Raw genomic sequence first — 355 nt, 5'->3', positions numbered from 1 at the left:
TATATAAATTTGTAATTTTATATTTTGTAAAATTTTTCTCTCTTCAATTGCTTCTGCTTCATCCTATTTCTCAAAAATCACAGAAAATTATTTGTTATTTCATTTTTTTAGAAATAAAAAATGACTAATAAAATAAAAAAGTACTATGTTTTTAAAAAAAAAAACATTTTTTTTCTTAAAGAACAAAGAATCAAGCTCAATGTATTCATGCTATATTATTGCATGATAATACAATCTCTTATATTTTGTTAATTGAATATTATTACTTAAAAGAAAATAAAAATAGGAGCCATAACTGCCAAATTCGGAAAGTCCAAACTGTCTATTGCCGAACCATAGACAAGGAAAGGCCGAA

The sequence above is a fragment of the Arachis ipaensis genome, chromosome B03 (genome assembly GCF_000816755.2).
Source record: "Arachis ipaensis cultivar K30076 chromosome B03, Araip1.1, whole genome shotgun sequence".
NCBI lineage: Eukaryota > Viridiplantae > Streptophyta > Magnoliopsida > Fabales > Fabaceae > Arachis > Arachis ipaensis.
This window is presented reverse-complemented; position numbering follows the sequence as displayed.